Raw genomic sequence first — 21981 nt, forward strand, 5'->3', positions numbered from 1 at the left:
GTGGCACACGGGCTTAGTTGCTCCGCAGCATGTGGGATCTTCCTGGAGCAGGGGTCAAACCCGTGTCCTCTGCATTGGCAGGCGGATTCTCAACCTCTGCACCACCTAGGAAGCCCTTGCGGTTATTTCTTAAAATATTTCTTCTGTTCTCCCTTTTTTTCCTCTTCTCTGGGGACTCCAGTTGCCTTAATATTAGGCCATTTGAAGTTGTCCCACTGCTCATTAATGTTTTTGTCCCCATTTTTTAAAAAAAGATTCTTTTTCTCTTTGTGCTTTATTTTAGGTAGCTCCTAATTTGGTCAAGTCCTTTTTTTAAATTGAGGTAACATTGGTTTATAAAGTTACATAAGTTTCACATGTACAACATTATATTTTGCCTTCTGTATACATTACAGTGCACTCACCACCAAAAGTTTAGTTTTCATTTGTCACCATTCAGCTGATCCCCTTTTACTCACTCTGCCATCCCCAGCTCCCTTCCACTCTAGTAACCGTTACTCTTTTCTCTGTATCTTTGTGCTTTGATGTGGTTTGGTTTGTTCATTTATTTTACTTTTATTTATTTATTTTTAGATTCCACATATAAGTGAAATCATACTGTATTTGTCTTTTTCTGTTCAACTTATTTAACTTAGTATCGTACCCTCAAGGTCCATACCCATTGTCACAAATGACAAGATTTCATCTTTTTTTTTTTTTTTTTTTTTTTTAATGAATGGCTGAGTAGTATTCTGTTGTAGATGTATGCCATATCTTCTTTATCCAGTCATCCACTTAGGGTTCTTAGGTTGTTTCCATATATTATCTACTGTAAATAATGCTTCGTTAAACACATGGATGCATATATCTTTTTGAATTTGTGTTTTTGTATTGATTAGTGGAATAGCTGGATCATATATTAGTTCTATTTTTAATTTTCTGTGGAACGTCCATACTGTTTCCCGTAATGGCTGTTCCAGTTTACATTCCTGCCAACAGTGTATGAGGGTTCTCGTTTGCCACATCCTCATCAAAACTTGTTATTTCTTGCATTTATGATAATAGCCATTTTAACAGATGTGAGGTGATATCTCATTGAGGTTTGATTTGGATTTGCCTAATAGTGATGGCGAACATCTTTTCATGTGACTATATTGGCCATCTGTATGTCTTCTCTGGTAAAGTGTTTATTCACCTCCTCTGCCCATTCTTTAATTGAATTGTTTCTTTTTTTAAAAATATTGTTGAGTTGTTCATCTTTTCTTCTGCAGTTTCCAGTCTGCTGTTGATCATACCCAACATAATTTCATCTTAGGTGTTTTTATTTTATGTTTAACTTGGGCCTTTTTATATCTTCCATGTCTCTATTTAGCCTTTTTAAAAATTTCTTTCTTTCTTTATTTGTTTATTTATTTATTGGGTCTTTGTTGCTGCACACAGGCTTTCTCTAATTGCGGTGATCAGGGGCTACTCTTCGTTGCGGTGAGTGGGCTTCTAAGTGCAGTGGCTTCTCTTTTGTGCAGCACAGGCTCTAGGCATGCAGGCTTCAGTAGTTGTGGCACATGGGCTCAATAGTTGTGGCTTGTGGGCTCTAGAGCACACACTCAGTAGTTGTGGTCCAGGGGCTTAGTTGCTCCTCGGCATGTGGGATCTTTCTGGCCCAGGGCTCAAACCTGTGTCCCCTGCATTGGCAGGCAGATTCTTAACCAGTGTGCCACCAGGGAAGCCCCATTTAGCCTTTTGAACATATTCAGTACACTTTCAAGAGCTGTTTTAATGTCCTTACCTGGTAATTGTAACACCTTTGTCAGTTTGGGGTCAGTTTTGAAGATGGTCATCCATTTGGATTGTGTTTTCCTGCTTATTTGTATGCTAGTAATCTTTATACGGGTGTCAGACATTGTGAATTTTACCTTGTTGGGTGATGGATTTTTCACAGTAGGAAATGAGAAGTTATGATGGTGAGTAGTTCAGTGGCTTCATGATGCCAGGTTGCCGGGTTCTTACGCTGTCTTCACCTTGTGCGTCCACGGCATGTTGGTCTCTTCCTTGGGCCAGTTTCTCTCATACTCAAAAAATGGTGGGCAGGAGCTCTAAGGGTCATACCCTCATTATATAACATTCAGAGAGAAAAAAGAAGAACCTTTTCTATGTTATTTTAATTAAGGAAAATCCTTTATATATGCTTTCCTGTACCCTAGCAGATTTCTCCTAACATCTCATCAGCTAGAATTACCTCCCATGATATGCTTTAATAACCAATACAAGTGTTGGGACAGCCACTGTTAGGTTAAACTGTGATTCTCTTCTGGGGCCAGGGATGGTACCTACCCCTCTAAAGTTCACTGCTGCTTAGAGGAGAGTGGCTATCTGAACAAAATTGAGAGTCTTAGAAAGGAAGAAGGTGGAATGGATGTTTTGTAAGTTAAATAATAGTGTCTTTATTGAAACGTATTTTGACTGAGACAACCTGAAGATATCTTAAAAGTAGGAAATATTTAAGATGGTGTTTAGAGGATGGGCTAATTTTCAGTAGGTTGACATATGAAATCGAGAGAAAGGGTCATCTGTTTGTTATTTGTAGACTTTTTGATGGTAGCCATTTTTACAGGTGTGAAGTGATATCTCGTGGTTTTGATGTGCGGTTCTCTGATGATTAGCAATGTTGAGCAATTTATATGCCTCTTGGCCATCCTGTATGTCTTCTTTGGAAAAATATTTATTCCAGTCCTCTGCCCATTTTTAAAATTGGGGTCTTTGTTGTTTTTGATGCTTTGTGTGAGCTGTTTGTAAGTTTTGGATTTTGACTCCTTATCTGTCATACTATTTGCAGATACTTTCTCCCATTCAGTAAGTTGTCTTTTCATTTTGTTGATGGTTTCCTTTGCTGTGCAAAAGTTGTAATTAGATCCCATTTCTTTATTTTTGCTTTTATTTCTTTTTCCTTGGGAGACAGGTCCAAAAAAATACTGCTGTGATTTATGTCAAAGAGTGTGCGGCCTATCTTCTCTTGTAGAAGTTTTATTGTTTCAAGTCTTACATCTAGGTCTCTAATCCATTTTGAGTTTACTTTTGTATGTGATGTGAGGAAGTTGTTCTAATACCATTCTTTTACATGTCCAGTTTTCCCAGCATCACTTATTGAAGAGACTGTCTTTTCTCCATTGTATATTCTTGCCTCCTCTATCATAGATTAATGGACCAAAACTGTGTGGATTCTCTATTCTTTTCCACTGATCTGTGTGTCTTGTTTTGTGCCAGAACCATACTGTTTTGATTACTGTAGATTTGTAGTATTGTCTGAAGTCATGGAGTGTGATAGGCAAAGGATCATCTTGAACAAAATTTGGGGGTATGTGGATTCTGGAAGAATGATGCATATGACAGTGACTGGTGAATGAGTAGGGTGTGGGGTGTGGGATAGTGGGAAAGGGAAATGGAAAATGTCCTTAACTTTACATTCCAAACTGAGGAATTTCATTAATGAAGTTCGTTAATAAGAGCAGCATTAACAGGTCTTAACCCTCCCAGTGTTTTGTAGTTAAATTGGACGACGTTTACCTGAAGACAAAAATATCTAGGATTACTGTGGTAATCAAAGGTCAATAAATATGTCTCCGAATTTAGGCATTACGTATGAAATATGAAGATAGAATGTTATAGGGATGGAATGAGTTGTGTTTTATTCTTTTTGAACTAGATGGAGGCGTTGTAAATGTCTCCATAGTTTCAACCCTGAGTATATGGGAAAACTAGAAGCTTGTTTTGACTGTAATGAGCCTTACATCCCATAAAATGTCTTTGGGACTAAATGTCAAGGTTGGAATCTTAGATAGTGTTCCTAATGAGCAATGACAGCAAATCAAGCTGCATGTGGAGAACATTAAGCAAAAGGAGGAAAGAAGATGGACAGTTGACCCTTTTGGTTCAGAGGAAGAATTCCAGTGAAGAGATGGATATGACATGGAGTGAAAGTTGTAAGGAGTGTACTAGGAATTACTGAGTATGGATTAGTAGATGTAAGGAGGTATGGCCATTGATTTCACATGTCTTTTTATATTATAAGGTTTCCTAAAGATATTTTCTAAATGAAACATAATTACTATATTGAATGGGGGGAGAATCAGGAACCTTGACTTCTTTTTCTGTATCTGACATTGTTAGCTAATGTTCAGTGACAGCCTCACCAGGCAGTACTGTCTAGTTTTTTCACTTTGCATAGTAAGAAATTATATGCTCTTTTCAGTATAAAATCCAAGGCTGTGAGGAGGACATCAGGATCAATTATGGATTATTTCCTCAGAATACTAAGTGCAAAATCTGGTTACAGCAGGATAATCCAAGATTTGACCATAGAATGCTTTAGGTATATATACCTGGATATAAAAATCGATGTGTTTGTTGTCTTTCACCCTGCCAACTTGATTCTTAAAATTTATTTAGGATTTAAGTTGGGTGGAAGCTAAGAGGTTACAGAAAAATTAAGAGTTTGATATGCCTATTTGGTAACACATAGTTAAATTTGAAAGGCCCATTTAGTGAAAATGTCCTTGGCCTTAGTGTTTTCCTGAGTAAAAGTTGTATATTCTTTTTAATCATTTTTTTTTAGTTTTAAGTAAGTTTGATATAAAGAAATGAACTTACCTTTGTGTGGTGGTATTCTATAATGTTATAAAGAATCCCTTTGATGTAAAATGTGGGCGTGGGGCAGAGAATATCATGAACTTACATGTGCATAAAATATTATTTGAGGGCTGCACAGGAAACTGGTAAAGTTCTTAGCCTCTAGGAAATTTATCCTGTGTGGCTCTACACAAAGTGACTTTTCGTTGTATACCCTTTAGAATATTTTGAATTTTGAATGATGATGATGTATTTTTTTTTAACTGAAACACTTTCAGTAATTTCTAATGTGTTCCAGAGAATGTATTTCAAAAGTTAATTTCTATAGTTTTGTCCTGTCATTTACATGTTTTTTAAATGTATTGTGTGGTATGGGAATCCAGCTTCATTTTTCTCGCATATGGAGAGCCAATTGTTACTACATCATTTATTGAAACCTCATTCCTTTCCCCCCTCATTTGAAAGATAACCTCTGCCATCTAGCAGATGTTCAGTAAATGTGTAGGTTGTTTCTAAGCTCTCTGTTTTAGTTTGTATGTTTATATATCCCAGTGACAATGTCACACTGTCATGGTTACTATAGCTTTATAATAAGTCTTGATATCTGGTCAGACATGTATTACTTTCATCTCTACCTGTTGCAGAGAAGCTTGTAGTAGATCAGCTCTACCACTGTGAATAACTAGAAAAGCTTGACAAAATCTGTTTTCAAAGAAATATTTAAAGGCATTACAGAACTGTCAGAGAGGTGAGGACTGGAGGGAGTTGAGAGCCCAGAGGGAAAGATTATGTCAAGAGGTCAGCTTAACATAAACTTTCCGTTTTCTTTTGAGGCATTTATCCAGTTCAATAAAGATCAGCTACAGGTCTGGAAGGCTGAGAAGAGTTTATGGCAATCTATAGAGCTGGGAAGACAAAATTAGGCTTTAGGGGACATTAATATAATACCTTTTCACTTGGGACCCCTAAAGGCTGCATTAGAGATTAGCATATTATATATGCCCTGATCATCAGATCCAGCCCACCACCTGTGTTTATATGGTCCAGAGGCAAAGATACATTTTCAAAGGGTTAAAAAAATTAAAAGAGTGTATTTCATAACACATGAAAATCATATGGAATTCAGATTTTAGTATCCATAAATAAGTTTTATTGGAACAGTTGCATATTGTCTGTGGCTCCTGTGCTCTGTGGTGGCAGCTGGGTTGTTGCTGCGGAGACCACATATGCCCTGCATTGCTCTAGGCATGCTGCATGTCTCAGTGGCACAGTTATAACATCTCAGTTCTTGATTGCCACATGTGTTCCCTTGGCGTCTTATTTCTTTTGTTACTGGTCCATACCTTTCATGTTAAAGAAGAAGAAAAGAGAAGGGTGGACTTCATGTATAGAGCTTTTGAGGCGTAGCGGCCTGGATTCTGTTGCTGCAAAGCAGATGGCAATGCATTATATTTACTAAGTTGAGATGCTATAGCTGTGCTAAAAGAATGCAGTATGTGTCACTGTTACCTGCTGGCGCACACACCACATGAATCCCAACTCACAGGAGAGTAATGATCAGAAAAAAGAGTAAGTTAAAATGGACTGTCTAATCATGGCACACAAATCCTTTACAAAAGTGAAGAATGAAAATGTTAGCCAAGTGAGGAAAGCCATTTATCAGTGGGGGTTAATTAAGTTATATTTGACTACAACAGTCAAAGAAATGTCTACACAGAAAATAAACTTACGACTATTAGCCTTTCAGTAAGAATAGTTGTTTGAAAAGTCGAGGACACTGAGTAATAGCAATAATCATTTAAACAACAAGGCAGATGATTTCTAGTGGTTTTTATAGATTCTTGATAAGTCAGTAGATGTTACAGTACTGCTCAGTTGTTTATTCCAGCAGTGGTGAGTTTCATTTGCTCTTGTGGATGTCGCCATCTCAGTTCTAGGAATTTTTGTTAGAAATAAAAGCTGAGTGTACAGAATTGTCCTACTGTGCAGCACTTTGATGACAACATTGGTAAGATTTTATTGCAGTTTTTAAAACTTGGGGCTGAGATTAAATTGTTTCTGAATAAGAAGATTGCCCTTAAACTATAAATCACATACTTAATGGATTTGGAAGTTAATTGTTGTTGCAGACTTGATAATGTTTCCTAATGAACTCAATCTAAAATTTTAAGACAGACTACTGCTTTTATGTGAAACTTACACCATGGTAAATTCATTTGTACTACTAGTGTTTGAATCACAAGTAATGTCAAGCTGCTTTATATACTTTTCATGCCATCAAAATTTAAAGTAAAAAGCAAGATCTCCATTTCTACACATAAATTTGGTACAGAAATATTTTCCAAGCTCAGACTACAGTTCCAATAGCAGCTTTTGGGCCTTGAGGCAAGTACAAAGGAAATTTCCATATTTCAAAACCCATTTAACTGTGTAATTGAGAGACTTCAACCTGTGCTTTAATTGAAATATAATTACATGCTAAAAGGAGAGATCAAGACTCTAATAAAATTTTATAAGAGCCTTTCAAAGATGAATATATTCAGATGAAATTATATGCTTGTAAGTTGATATCAGTATGTGGCAGTACCTCAGTGTGAAAAGATTTTTTCAAAGGTGGATATGTAGGGACTTACCTGGTGGTCTGGTAGGTAAGACTTCACGCTCCCAATGCAGAGGGCCAGGTTCGATCCCTGGTAAGGGAACTAGATCCTGCATGCATGCTGCAACTGAGAAGCCCATGTGCTGCAACTAAGACCCAGTGCAGCCAAAAGTAAATAAATACGTACATACATACATACATTTTTTAAAAAAGATGGATATGTGAAATTTCCTTGTATATCAGAATGAACAGATGAACATTTACAGTCCATTTTTGATAGAGAAGTATAGCTTTGAATTCCAATTAAGTGAAATGTTATCCTCCTTTCAAATCCATTCTCATTAGTGTTGTTACCACCCCAAATTATATTCAATTATTATCATATTTTGAATAATAACAATAGTTATTTAAAATTTGTGGAAATTTATTTTGTCTCTTAGTAGATGAATACTTACATAATATTCTTAATTTTGCCTCTTGTTCCACAAAGCCTAAAATATTTACTCTCTGGCCTTGTTTTCTTTCTTTTTTTTTTTAACTCTCTGGCCCTTTTCAGAAAGGTTTGCTGATCCCTGGGTACCCTCAGACTAAGAGAAAACTGGGGTGGGGGTGGGGTGGGGGAGGTATGTGCAAAGACTTGAAACTCAGCTTCAAAGCAGCTCATGTGCAGATTGAATTAAAATGATCTTCTCTAGCCTTTGTGCCTGTCTGAGAAATAAGTTAAATCCTCTCTGGTAGAAAATAAGTTCATCTAGTGCCTAAAAATATCTCTATAGTTTAAAAAAAAGTTTCAGCAATAAATCTGAAATTACCAGGCATACTAGAAGATAAGACCAAATCACTGAAAATCAAGAGAAAGAACAAATAATAGGAAAATGTCTTTGAGTTCTTTTTGGCCTTTTGCATTGCTGCATAAAATTATAAAACTTTGAAAAGAACATATAGGAGAATATGTTTGCAAATCAATTCTTAAGACACAGAAAGCACGTACTGTAAAGTATTGCAGAATTCAACTACATGAGGAAGATAACTTCTGTGAACAAGATACGGTAAAAGTGAAAACACAAGCCCTAGAGAAGAATATAATGGCAACAAATATGGCCAACAAAAGGAATTATTTCTGTAATGTATAAAATAACTACAAGTCAATGAGAAAAACAAAGACAACCCAATAGAAGAATGGGCAGAGGACTTAACAGGCAGTTTACAGAAAAATTATTTACAGGGTCTTCCCTCGCGGTCCAGTGGCTAAGACTCCATGCTTCCACTGCAGGGCACGCAGGTCCCAGCGCTGGTTGGGGAACTAAGATCCCGCATGCAGTGCAGCCAAGAAAACAAAAACCAGAAAACAAAAAAACACTAAAAAAATTACGTACAGGTAATCCAAGTGACAAATAAGATTTTGAAAAGAAACACAGTCCCGTTTGTAGTCATGAAATGCAAATTGAAATTCCATACCTATTAGATCAGCAAAAATTAAGTCTGAATGTAGTGTTAGTCTGGTTTGGATCATATTCTTAAACTCTGCTGGTGAGAGAGTGGAAATTGGATCAGTCATTTGGGAAAACAGATTGTAGTTATCTGGTAAAGTTGAAGAGACACCTTTTTTATGACCTAACAGTTTCATTCTTGTTTATATACTGTGAAGACATACCATTCTTCAACTTTTTGGTCTCAGGACACCCTTATACTCTCATTTTGAAACGTTAATGTCTAGCTTAATAGAGGACAGATGAATTCTCATTTCTGCTTCTGCATTCAGTGTGTAAAAATATGCCGATTTGGTTGAAGTATACAAAAAAAATCCAGCCTCAAAAAGATACATACTAGAAAAGGCAAAATGATTTTAATAATCATTTCAGGTGATTGTGAATATTCCTGTTTGATGCTACACCAAAAAGTGTGGTTTGACAAGCAGTAGTTTCTTAAAGATTTGGTCCAGTGCAGAATCTGAAACCTTATCAGCAAATGTTTCTTTGCTCTTTAATACCGTGATCCATTACCTTGCAATTTCAGTGGATCTTTTACCCACCTTTGATTTTATAATATTATTAATTGGTCTTCCGGAAAATATTGCTTCATTGAGTAATCCAGGTATTTAAAATATTGACACATACTGATAAATAACAAAAATCCACATTTGTTATAACTGTGATATTAGAAAAGTCCAAGTATTAGGAAGCAGTGAAGCTCACTGTGGTGGATATAAGTTTTCTAAATTTTGTCATTGGTCACAAATGTTCTCAGTTGTTTTCCTTTAAGTGACAGGTTCACCTTTTTCATTTTTAAGGAACTATCTGTCAGATAGTCAAGCCTGAATAATCATTGTCAGTTTTTCTTCTACGTAAAAATAATGTTCCCTGAAAAAGCAGTTATTTGTGTTTACAATCAGGTGACCATAGAAGCGCGTTTGCTGGAGAAAACCTTCACATTTTGGTGTAGCGGGTTACTTGATGCTTTACTTCCCATTTTCTCACACAGGTATTTAAAAGACATATATTCATAGATTGAGATTTTAAAAAATTAATAATTTTATTGCTTCATTAGTGACATGCTTAAATGACACTGGCATTATTTTTAGTGCAGTTGTAGAGCTAGTTGAGAATATAGTAGCTGCTCGTACAAATTAGTGCCACTGTTGTGATTATTGCAAAGGCACTGGCAATTTTACCCACCATTGTTTTTGCACCATGTGCAAATATCAGCACATTGAAAATGGTAGATAATGTCTTATTACAAAAACAGCTTTTACCTCACAGATTCCTTTACAAGATCTCAGGGACCTATGCATCCAAAGGCCCATGGACTACTCTTTGAGAACTCCTACTCCTCTGAAAAAGATTTGCACGTATGTGTCAGGATACCTGTACGAGAATATATAGGGTAGCAGCTTTTGTTGTTGTTGTTTTCGAATATGATAGCTGTGAGCTAGAAGCAATGCAGATTTCTAGATAATTAGATCATGGTATGTTCATCCAAAGCCATACTGTATGGCAATGAAAACACATGAACTACAGTGGCAGAAATCAAGTAGTTGATTCCCTCAGATGTATGTTGACTTGAAGCTAAGTAACAAAAGAATTCCTATAGTATGTTTCTATTTAAATTCAGTTCCAAGCAAAACTAAATTACATTGTGTAGAGACATAGATGTAGCTTTAGCGAGTAAGAAATGTAAAGAAAAGCAGATTAGTTACCACAAGCCATGTAGTGGCTTCCTGTGGAGAGGGCACAGGAATAATCACTTGCATGATTTCGCTGGCAGGATTCCTTCTCCTATCCTGTGTGTTGGCACACAGATATTCTCTTGATAAGTCTTTAAATTGTAAAAATACGCTCTCCTATGTCTGTGATGTTTCACAATAAAAGAAGGAGGCAAATAGGATAAAAACACATGTCCTTGAATGGGACGCTGCTAATGTCCTGTAACTTAATCTGTAAACTTAGTGCAATTTTTGTGACATTTAAATTTCTGTAGGAAAAAAAAGAGAGAATAAAAACAATTGGGCACATCCTTAAAGGAAAATCAAGGAGGAGTAGCCCTTACAGATGTTAAAACATATTGGAAAGCTACAGTTAAAACTGTGGTATTAGGGTCATGAATAATTAGATTGCTGGAATAGAATAGAAAGTCCAGATGTAGACCAAATACATAATAAAAAGTTCCTTGATGGTAGAAGTATTTCAAATCATTGGTCTGTTGTCTTACTTGTTCAGGTTGGGTAACTTCTCCATTCCATTGTTTAGCCCTTTCAGTTAGTGCTTTATTTTTGTTATTACGTTTTTCAGTTCTAAACTTACTTGTTTCTTCATGGTATCTTGTATTTCTTTGCCAAGACTGTTTCTTTGCTGAACTTTGTAATTTTTTTCATTTTCTTCAAATGTCATCATTTTTTGTGGAAGCAGTTTTATAATGTCTACTTTAAAATATTTGGCAGATATAATTCTAACATCTATGTCTTCTCAGTGTTCACGTCTGTTTATTTTCTTTTCTCATTCTTGTTGAAGCTTTCCTGGTTCTTGTTACGGTATGACGAGTTATTTTTCCATTGAATTCTTTATATTTTGAGGATTATGCTATGAAACTCTGCATTTTATTTAACCCCCCACCCCACCCGCTTCTCTTTTGGCAGGTCTTATCTGAAACTGTGTTTTGGGTAAAAAACAAAAAGGTGGCACCCCTTTGTTACTCCTGATGTGTGCAGAAGCTCCTGTCCCGTCATCAGTCTACCTGACACAGTGCTGGGCAGGATCCGCTAGTGAACACCGGGCGGAAGCCAAGTGGAGACTCTGCTTCATGCTTTGCTGATGTCACCCTGGCTCAGAAGGTCCCTGCTCTTCACTTGGTCTCAGTGTCGCTGAGGCGTGGGGGTGGGCACGTCGCCTCTGGACAGTGGTTCAGTTCTGATTCTCCAGTAGGCATCTCCTGCCGCCGCAGCAGTGGGGAGGGATGGGGTAGGGACACCTTGTTGTCATTGGGCGGCTGTCGAATTCCAGGCCCTCCACATTTCTCCACTGTTGCTGTGGAGGGAGGAGGCCTTGCTCCTGTCCAGCAGGTCTGCACACCCTCTGTGACACCTCGCTGCTGGGAGGAGAAGGGAGGGATGTCTGGGTTCTCCCTTTGGCCTTTGCTGGTGGGTGTAGGGCTTGGGCTGCTCTGGTGTTTGGCTCACAGAGGTTGATAATCACCTAATAGTTTTCTGTCTTGCTAGTCTGCTACTTTTCCGTTCTTTTGGTTGGAGACAGCAGGTATCTCTTGGGCTTGTTCTGTGTGTATACCTCTTATTGTTTCTGGCTCCTTTAGCACCTCTTCTTATGAGTGAATGAGAAAACAGACCTAGGGAATTTATCAGCACCTGGGCTCTACTTTGGCACCTTCTCCCTACCTTTTAATGTTTTCTTGTGTTTGTCGTATGTGTCATGTCCAAGGTTTTTAGCTGTACTTAGTGTAAAGTATAGGGAAAAGTGAATCTCCTCAATTTTGTCTGGAAGTGGATGAAGTCTGCATTCATTTTTGAAGGTTTTTGTTTTGTTTTGTTGCTGAATATATAGTTCTGGGTTGATGTGCTTTTCTTTTCAGCATTCAAAAGATGTTCTTGCGTTGTGTCCTTTCTTCCATTGTTTCTGATGAAAAGTCAGGTGTTAATAGTATCATTCCTGTCTGTATAATGTTTTGATATTCTTTGGGTGCCTTCAGGACTTTATCTTTGGTTTTCAGCAGTCTCACTACGATGTGCCTAGGTGTGGTTTTTTTTGTTGGTTTTTTTTTTTTTTTTTTTGGTAGTCTTCCTGCTTGGGGGTTGCTGAACTTCTTAAAACTTAAAATTGTAAGCTGATTTTTTTCACCAAATTTGTGAAAAGGTTAACTTTTATTTTGTGTTCTTTTTTTTGTCCAAGTTTCTCTCTCCTCTTCCTCTTCAACTCCTATTAAATGCATATTAGTGCATTATATTGTCAAATATTGTCATAGGTTACTGAGGCTTTGCTAATTTTTCAGTAATTTTACTTTCCATTCCTCAGAATGGGTGAACAATTTATTTGCAAGGTCACTGACCATTTCTGCTGTCATTTCCAGTCTCTTATTAAGCACATCCACTGTAATTTTTGTTTAAATTGCTGTAACTCCTAGGGGTAGAATTCCCATTGGGCTTCGCTAGGTAATTTTCATGTCTCTTCTGTTACCTACCCCTGCTTATGCCCAGCTTTTCCTGTGTGTTGTGGAACATATTTCCAATAGCTGCTCTAAACTCTTTATCGTGTCATTTTCTATTGGATATTTTGTTTCTTCACTGTGGGTCCCACTTTCCAGTTTTTTTTTGTTTTTTGTTTTTCCTTCTTTCCCCATATGTCTAGGAATTTTTATTGAATGCTGAACATTTTAGATGATGGGTTACAGATACTGGATTCTGTTATCTGATTTTGTCAGTATCGGGTTTTTTTTCTGGGAGACTTTTATTATTGCTGGCCTTACATTCCAGACTGCATCATCTCAGCATTCCGTGACATCATAAATCTCGCCTCAGTTCCTTCAGCAAACAGCTCAGCTGTTGCTTTCCCTGAACTGCTTAGAGTCCCTCTCTGAATGTACATTTCAGGGGGTGTGACAACGATTTGAGAGTTTTTTATTCAGTGTGCAGGGCTCTCTTCTCTGTGGCTTCTACTCTTCAAGGTTTCCCCTCTGGTTCCATCCTTTCTGTCATTGTTGAACTTTACCTGTCTTCTCACACCAGTAAGACTTATGCTGTCTCTGTGAGGTCTAGTACCACTCTTCCCCTTCTGTGCACACGAGGAGGTCTTAGCAGAAATCCTTTTAGATGCAGTGATGTGATGTTCTTTTCTGTCAAGAGTCAGATGTCCTTCCACTCCAGGCTTGGTTGTTCATAAGTGACTTCAGTTAGTTAGGTTTTGTATTTTATTGAGATTTTACAAATTTTATTTCCAAGAGAGTTATTCTGATACTGGCATGTCTGCCATTACCCAATAAATAAGTAAAAATTTTTTTCCTGTGTGAGAGTCATTCTTTTATTAAGGTATATTTTATACACAATATAATTCACTCCTTCCAAGGGTACAGTTGAACATATTTTGAGAAATATGTACAGTCATGTATGTAACTATCATCATAGTCACGGTGAAGACTATTTCCTTCACCCCCAAAAGTTCTCTCATGATCCTTTCAGGTCAGTCCCCTCCCACCACTCTACCTCCCCCCAATCACGATTAGAGCTGTTCCTCTCCCATTAGTTTTTGTTTGTTTGTTTTGTTTGTTTTTTGGGTTTTTTTTTTTACCTTCTCTAGATTGATATGTAAAATGGAATCATACAGAAATCTTTTCTGTCTGGCTTTTGTACTAAGCTTAATGGTTTTGAGATTCATGTATTTACCAGGTGGAGGATTTCTTCCTGTTTAGGGGCTATGATTATGAAGTTGCTGTGAATAACACACAACCCGATGTTCTGCATTGATGCCAGTGCTGAATATTGTCAGTGTTTCTACATTTCAGCCGTTCTGGTTGGTGGTTAGTGATATTTCATTGTGGGCTTATTTTGCATTTCTGGATGAGTAATGAAATTGAACACATCTTCACTGAAGTGTCTGTTCAAAGCTTTTGCCCCACACTCCCCTTTTTTCCAGTTGATTTGTTTGTCTTCTGCTTACTTTTCAGTTATAAGAGTCCTTTGCATAGTTACTATAGAAGTCATTTATTAGAGGTGTATTTTGCCAATATTTTTGTCTAGTCTGTGACTTGTTTTCCTTTTCTAGTGTTTTTTTGAAAGAGCAGAGGGTTTAATTTTGATGAAGTTTGTCGTTTGTTTGTAAATTATTTCTTTCATAGATTATGCTCATTATGCCTTCTATAAAAAATATTTTAAGTTTTCCTGCATATTCCCGAATATCCAAGGTTACCTTTCGATTATTGATCCATTTCACAGTCCATTTGCATGTATGATAATGAGAATATGAGGTCAGGCTCAAGGTTCTTTGTTTTCGATGTGGATATTCAGTTGTTCCAGCATCATTCTAAAACTTATTCCCTTGAATTATCTTGACTCTTGGTCAAAAATAAACTACACGGGCTTCCTAGGTGGCGCAGTGGTTAAGAATCCGCCTGACAATGCAGAGGTCACGGGTTCGATCCCAGCTCCAGGAAGATCCCACATGCTGCAGAGCAAGTAAGCCCGTGTGCCAAAAAAAATAAATAAATAAATAAACTACACACACACAAAAGATATATTTTTTCAAAAACAGGAATTCATATTGATATTTTAAAATTTAATTCAGTAGCTCTTTGTAACATTTTAAAAAATTTGTATTCCCCTACCCAATCTATAATTGTATCTTTTCTCAATTTTAATTAATATTTCCTCTAACTAAAAATGTTATTAAAAGAAAAAAGGAAATTGTTTATTTTGTTCATCAATTTTAAAGAACTCCAGAATAACTACACTAGTATTAACGTTCAAAGCTAGTAGATCAGTAAGGAGATGTAATATTTTCATTGTTTTTTGCCATCATCTTTTGAGCCTACTAGTAGTTTTGAAGATTCTTTGAGTTATTTGATAAAATTAGGTAAATAGTATTTGATACATATTCAGCTGCTACAAGCATTTTAGTTGATGGTATTAATATTTTTACTGATCGTACTTCTGTGAAAATTTTTTCCAGTAGCTCTTACTTGTCAGTGGAGAGTAATGGAAATCTGCTCTGTTGCTTCTCTTGTGAGGCAGGTGGAAAACACAGAAATTCCTTTCATGCCTCTTGGGTCACTACTTGCAACTCCCCGAAGGCAAGCTCTGTTATCACTGCCAACACCTAGATGAGTCTTGCCTGTTTTGTACTTCATATAATTGGACTCATACAATAAATAGTGTTTTCTATCTGTCTTTTTCACACACCATTATACTTGTGGGATTTATTCAAATTATTGCTTGTAATTATTGTTCATTTATTCTCATTTCTGTATAGTGTTTTGTTGTGAAAGTACCATTATTTACCCATTTTTATTGTTGGGCATTTGGGGGCTTTTCAGTCTGGGACTGTTAAGACTTATGTTTTGTGAACATCCCAGTATATTTCGGTAGGCACTGAGGATTAACATTTTATGGAATTCTAACCCCAAAGTGGCTACCTTCTTTTCTTATAACCTAAGTGAGGATGATTATGTAAATGAGACAATATTCAGTATGTTCTTGTGTTCAGTTAGTGGAATTTGCGTTATCTATATCTAATTATGAACTCCTCAAGTTACGCTCCTCTTCGTGTCGTCGTGAGTGTGGACAAGGAACTTCACCTTTGTGCTTTGTTTACAAAAATCGGAAGTAATGGCACCTGCCTAAAATGGTGGTTGTTAGACTTAAATAACGTAATTTTTGTTAAATCCTTGGCCTAGTTGCTCACTATATCCTGTATATTTTATTGGCCAGCTTTCTGTCTTCCTTAAATTATTGACATCTGTAAAGTGTCATTGTCTATTTTTGTTTTCATTTATATAATTTATAAGTTTTACTAAGATGGAATTTAACACATTTACCCTATTTACTTCAAAATGTTGAGTAAGGAAGACGTTGTGTAATGTAAGTACAATGTAAAAAATTTTTCCTAAAAATAAAATAGTGATTTGGCAGAGACCAAATCATGGAGGGCCTTGAAATGCTCTGTTAGCTCTTGCTGTATAAATAATTGTGATCAATTTAATAGCTTAAAACAGCACCCATTTGTAGATGAGAAGTTTGGGCAGTCTCAACTGTGCGTTATGCTTAGGGTCTCACAGGGTTCAAATTAAGAGATCTACGAAGCTGATATTTATCCAGAGGCTCTGGGGAGGAATCCTCTTCTTAGCTCACTTGGCTTGTGAGGGCAGAATTCAGTTCTGTGCAGTTGTAGGACCAAGGTTGCCATTTCTTTATTTTTTTCCTTTTTTGAAAAAAAATAATTTATTTTTGGCTGTGATGGGTCTTTGTGACTGCATGCGGGCTTTCTCTAGTTGTGAATGGGGCTACTCTTCATTGCGGTAGTGCGCGGGCTTCTCATTGCAGTGGCTTCTCTTGTTGTGGAGCACGGGCTCTAGGAGCGTGGGCTTCAGTAGTTGTGGCACATGGGCTCATTAGTTGAGGCTCGCACGCTCTAGAGCACAGCCTCAGTAGTTGTGGTGCACAGGCTTAGTTGCTCCACGGCATGTGGAATCTTCCAGGACCGGGGCCCGAATCCGTGTCTCCTGCATTGACAGGCGGATTCTTAACCACCACGGTAGTCCCGAAGTTTTGTCTTTTTCAAGTTGTATTTTTTTTCTTCTGAACTAAATTTGCCATATCTCAAGGATTTTTACATGTATTTTATTTAATCACTTCAAAAATAATAATGTTTTTTCATTTGATTTAAAGAAATCTGCAGCTAGATTGAAGGGAGTTTTCAATTTTTCTAATGGGTAGATTGAAGGGAATTTATCCTTATATTGTGAATTTATAATTATTAATGTGTTAGGTTTAGAACATATCTGCTTTTTTTTTTTTTTTAATATGGACCAGGAAATACCTGAGTTTTTGAATTTGTAAGACTTTCTTATGGTCATATATATTGTGAGTTAAAAAGAATTCCAGGGGGCTTCCTAGGTGGCGCAGTGGTTAAGAGTCCGCCTGCCAATGCAGAGGTCACGGGTTCGAATCCCAGCTCCGGGAAGATCCCACATGCCGCGGAGCAACTAAGCCCGTGTGCCCAAAAAAAAAAAAAAAAAAAGAATTCCAGGTACATTTGAATAGAATGTATACTTTCTATTTTTGGAATGTGGAGATCTGTCTCCGTGTGTTCAAATCAAACTTGACCATCATTAATAAATTAACTTGATTTCTGAGAGCTGTGTTAAGTCCAGTCTATTTATATATTTCTATTCAGTTTTACTTTTTTTTTAAGCATATGTAAATTTTTATTGTAGGATTAAAAAGTTTTTTTTAAGTTGAAGTCAGATTTACTTTTCTATGTCAAGGAAATTCATTAGGCATGTGAACTTTAATGACTCTTTCTTCTTCTGTTGGAATTTTCACTGTAATATTAGACTCATTTTAATATGTACTTTGTCTTTGCCGTGCTCACTGCCTTTTGGCTTGGATCCTATTTTTATGATCAATATTGCTATACCTGCTTTCTTTTTGATAGCATTCATCTGTTCTTTTCCCCCAGCTCGTTATGGTTTTTTTTTTTTTTTTTGGGGGGGGGTACACCAAGTTCAATCATCTGTTTTTATACACATATCCCCGTATCCAGCTCATTATGTTTTAATATCCTCTGTCACATATACACGTGTGTGTGTATATATTCGTATATGTAAATAAAAGGTGTATGTGTATTTACATCTAAAGTGTGTGCACACGTGTGTATGTAAAGTATATTTTGCACATTTTGAAAGTTAATGTTTTTTAATAGGGAATTGATCTTATTTACATTTATTATCCATGGACTTGAATGTTATTGTAGCAGCTATTAAAATTTTAGTTTCAAATAATTTTTTTGTAGACCTTGGAAGATACAGCTCTATTTTGTTTTTGCAGTTAATGTTGCCAATGAAAAGCAATGCCTGGTTCTCCTTTCTTTGTAAATGACCTGTTTTCTCTTTGGTGGGGCTACTAGAGTTTTTACTTATCCTTGTTATCTTAAAATTTTGCCAGTGTTTCTAGGTGTAAGACATTTTAATCTGAAGTTAGTGTTTTGTGTTTGACTGGGTGTTTTTGTAGTGATGCAGATAGCAGTGGAACAGAAAAAAAGACTCTTGTCTTTCAGCTTCCTCATCTGTTAAATGGAAATTATGCTTAATAAATGTTACCTCTTATTATTAGATAATTTCATAAATTTTCTTTTAATTTCTTTGATTATAATCCTTCTATTTTCTCTCTTTCTGGTACTCTTTATAAACAGACCTTGGACCTTCCTGATCAGTTTCCTTTGTCATTTTATTTTTTCTCTTACTTTCTATCTTCATTCTTTATTACTGCATTCTGGGAGAATCCTAGCTGACTAATAAAAAGTTTGATAAAAGATAAAAACAGTTTGGTGTGTAGAAAACTAATGGTATTTGATATTTCTCAGAGCACTTAGTCAAATGCAGTAGTTGATATAGAATAAATACTTGATAATTAATTGAATGAGCTTTGAAATACCCTGAAACTTCTTGTTACTATTTCATAACTCATCTTTAATCTTAATCTCTGAAATTTTGTTGATTCTGTTTTGTATTATAGATTTATTTTGGGAGAGACTTCCTTATTTTAGTCTAGTGAATAAAGTTTTGAAAGTTCCTCAGACTCTTTCTTGCAGGTGGCAATATGAACTCTCATTGAGAGTTTTTTCTTGGATATGTTCTTGGACTAAAATCAAAAGATATTCTAACATTTTTCTTTTTATCTCTCCCTCTCCTTTTTTAAAAAAAATAAATTTATTTATTTATTTAATTTATTTATTTATTTTATTTATTTATTGGCTGCGTTGGGTCTTCGTTGCTGCACATGGGCTTTCTCTAGTTGTGGGGAGCAGGAGCTACTCTTTGTTGTGGTGTGCAGGCTCCTCATCATAGTGGCTTCTCTTGTTGTGGAGCACGGGCCCTAGGCGCGTGGGCTTCAATAGTTGCGGCACATGGGCTCAATAGTTGTGGCTCATGGGCTCTAGAGCACAGTCTCATTAGTTGTGGTGCACAGGCTTAGTTGCTCCGTGGCATGTGGAATTTTCCCAGAGCAGGGCTCGAACCCGTGTCCCCTGCATTGGCAGGCGGATTCTTTACCACTGCGCCACCTAGGAAGTCCTCCTTTCTTTTTTAATGATTAAAAAAGTAGAAAAAAATTATTTAGGAGTTTTAAATATTGAGTCAAATAAACTGTTTAGTTGATAAGAGCTATTTATCATACCTTCCTCTCCCAAAATGTTAGTTAGCTTTGTAATTGTTACATAGCTTATAACTTGTTTGATTTCTGACATGCGGTATATGAGGGTGCTGATGTTAAAGTTCCTTGTGAAAATTTATTCTTTGACATTTTCTACAATTTTACTAAATGCTTTTTATTTGGTTCGAAAAGATATATTTCAGCCTATATAGAAGTATATATTTTCTTTCAATGCCAAACGTCTTTCATTAGCTATGTAGTTATAACAGATGGGTCTGAAGCATTCACATAAATGAAGTTAGTATTTTATTTCCCTTCCTTTATTCCCTAATCTCTTTATATGTTACTGTAAATTAGTATGTTGGGTACATTCCAGGACTTCTCACAGTAGTTTAGCTAATGTCATGTAATATTTTCTGTTGCAAATATGATTAAGAGAACATGTTGATGTTTCTAAAATGATACAGTGGGAAAAGGATCGATTTAAATTATTTTGTTTCCTTATTATACACTTAAAGAAGTCATTATATGTTATTGGCCAAAATTATTTTTGAAACAAAAGGCTTCCACGTAACTTGCCATATGCTATAAAAATAGTGGAGATTCTAGATTTTAACAGTTGAACAGAAATTATTTTGCGATGTTAATGAATTAATAATAAAAACTTTTCATTGGTTGATTGGACATATAAATCCACTTTCCTCCCTCAACATTACCTTGGCATTTCCAGTACGCCTCAGGGATACTCAGACCATCTAGATGTTATACATGTCCTTAATTCTGGGCTCTATTAATATAGTAAACATATGTAGATACCAAGGGAGGTTATGACAAAAATATATTCAGTTTGGAAAAAGCTGATTACTTTATCAGTGAAGATAAAGAAGGCTTTATTTCTTTTCTTCAGTTTTTTTTTAATGTAGTAATACCTTTGAGTACAAAAAGACAACTGAAATGTGTGTTAGTCTGTGAACTTGTGGACATTATATAAAATTAAAATATCACAGATATAACTAGGGTTTATGAGTTACTTAGAAGCTACAGTGGTCTTGCTGCCTGCAGCCAAAATGTGTAGAAGACACACCGAGAGACACTTAGCTTTCTAACATTGGTTCCGTGCCATGGACTGACGGCTACGAGGAAGAGTTTCATGGCGTGTGATATCTTATGTAGATTTACATGCAAGACATTGAAATTGTTTATAATTTAAAAACTATTGTATTCTGCAGTTGACTAGTAGAATATGGATTCAGTGTATCAGCGTGTGAGCAGCTTTCCGCGTTACATGGGCCTCAGTTTTGTCATATATCATCCCGTTTGGCTCCAGTTATTCCAGCTCTTCTCTTCACGGCCACACCTACAATGAGATTACCAAAAGTGAAGTTCATTTAATATATATAAATGTGAACACCAGTTCATTAGGGCCTTTCTATGTCAAGCAGCATTCACGGTTCTAAGAATACAGAGTACAGTCTGGTTCCTCTACTCATGGATCTTGGAGTAGGATGAAAAAAAGACCAATAAGTAATTACCATGCAATAGCATAGACGCTAAAACAGAAGTATATACAGGCAGGGCCGCTAGGCATCTCCTGTACACAGAAAGAGATTTAATATTGTATGATGCAGGCCATCCCACAGAGGCTCCTCAAAGAAAATGATGCCTGAAGTGGGCCTGGGAGGATGAGGAAGTTTACTAATCCTTCTTAGGGAAAGCTGAGCAAGTAAACTTGGCACTGTAGATAATTCATACTGACTTCTTACACATTTCAGGTGTGCTCTACTTCCCCTGTTGTTCACTTGAGACTTATTTCTTTGATTTTACCACTTGCAAGAGATAAGAGACGGATTGGAATGGGGCAAGGAGAAAGTCAGATGACTTAATTTTTCTTCACATTCCCAGCTTTTTAAAGAAACTTGAAACTAACTGCTGCAGGGAAGTGTATAGATGTGTATGTGTGCCTTTAACCATGTAGTTGCCTCTCATTAAACTTATTCTGTGATTGACTGGCTTACTTCATATTGATTTTTACGCAGGGTAAAAATAGTAAGAGATTTTGGAAATAGTATATATTTTATCTATTTATTAATGGGATTAAAATAACCCTCAACTAGAGGGTTAAAAATAACTCTCAACTAGAAATCTGTCCTTTTAACCATATTGTTAATTTTTAAAAAATGGTAGTTGTATGTTTTGACATTCAATAGAAAAAAAAGTGAAATGCTAACTTTCTAAACTTGAATGAAAGGATGAGCATGTATAAGGGTGAGTCAAAAAGTATCCGCACTCTGGCTGTAGAATTTATGTTAATTAACTTTTAGAAAAGGCAGATACATCATTGTTTGACATAATCTCCTTGCTTTTCGATACACCTGTCCATCTGTCAACATGCTTTCATATTCCCTCATTAAAAAAT

General features: G+C 36.3%; 1 protein-coding gene across 19 annotated transcripts in view; it reads left to right on the top strand.

Moving 5' to 3' along the window:
* KMT2C (lysine methyltransferase 2C) overlaps positions 1-21981 on the top strand; it is a 268850-nt gene that overhangs the window by 117944 nt on the left and 128925 nt on the right. The window lies entirely within an intron of this gene.

The sequence above is a fragment of the Hippopotamus amphibius genome, chromosome 4 (genome assembly GCF_030028045.1).
Source record: "Hippopotamus amphibius kiboko isolate mHipAmp2 chromosome 4, mHipAmp2.hap2, whole genome shotgun sequence".
In the NCBI taxonomy this organism is placed as follows: domain Eukaryota; kingdom Metazoa; phylum Chordata; class Mammalia; order Artiodactyla; family Hippopotamidae; genus Hippopotamus; species Hippopotamus amphibius.